This window comes from Gossypium hirsutum, chromosome D01, assembly GCF_007990345.1.
Source record: "Gossypium hirsutum isolate 1008001.06 chromosome D01, Gossypium_hirsutum_v2.1, whole genome shotgun sequence".
NCBI lineage: Eukaryota > Viridiplantae > Streptophyta > Magnoliopsida > Malvales > Malvaceae > Gossypium > Gossypium hirsutum.
Genome location: NC_053437.1, coordinates 45,111,570 through 45,112,503, shown reverse-complemented (window position 1 = coordinate 45,112,503; position 934 = coordinate 45,111,570). Strand labels below are relative to the sequence as shown.

General features: G+C 38.7%; 1 non-coding gene across 1 annotated transcript; it reads right to left on the bottom strand.

Moving 5' to 3' along the window:
- Positions 1–306: 306 nt before the first annotated feature.
- LOC121214206 (small nucleolar RNA R71) lies at positions 307–413 on the bottom strand. Its single transcript, XR_005909792.1, has one exon. It is a non-coding gene; the product is annotated as a small nucleolar RNA R71 (small nucleolar RNA).
- Positions 414–934: the final 521 nt, after the last annotated feature.

The window sequence follows — 934 nt, the reverse complement described above, 5'->3', positions numbered from 1 at the left end:
CCTGAAATCGAGGCATAATAGTTCAAACTGAAGCCATTTATGTTTTAGATGCTTCAGACAGTGGGTCAATTTAGTGGAATGCCTACCGAAGATCCTCACCTGTACTTAAGATTGTTCATGAAGGTGAGCAATTCTTTCAAGTTAGCCGGAGTACCTAAAGATGCACTATGATTGAAGTTGTTTCCATATTTGCTAAAGGACAGAGCTTGAGCCTAGTTGAACTCATTGACACCAAAATCAATTTCCACATGGCAAAAGTTAGCTGAAAGATTCCTCATGAAGTATTTCCCGCCTAGCAGGAATGCTAAGTTGAGGAATGAGATCATTGCTTTCCAACAAATGGATGATGAGTCTTTTTATGAGGCATAGGAAAGGTATAAAGAATTATTACGAAAATTCTCTCATCACGGAATCCCATATTGCATCCAACTTGAGACTTTTTATAATGCTCTCAATGCTCATACGAGGATGATCATGGACATTTCTGCTAATGGTGCTATCCTTTTTAAGTCTTATAATGAGGCTTATGAAATCATTGAGAGGGTTAACAATTATTAATGGCCAACCAATCGAGATACGTCAAGAAGATGAGTCGCTGGAATACATGAAGTAGACGCTTTCACTTCACTCGCATATCAAGTATCCTTGATTTCCTCAATGCTTTAAAATTTTACCATTAATGGGTTTAAAAGTTTTGCAGCAGAACCACCGAATCAATTTGAAAATGTAGCCTGTGTCTATTATAGGGAAGGACATTTGTTCGAAGAATGTCCATTGAACCCAAAATCTGTGTATTCTATGGGTAACCAGAACCAAAACCGAAGAAGGCAAGGACTACAATCCAATTCCTATAACCCATCATGGTGAAACCACCCTAATTTCGCTTAGAGTAACCAAGGGGCTAGACCCAGTAACACATACGCCTAATCTAGAC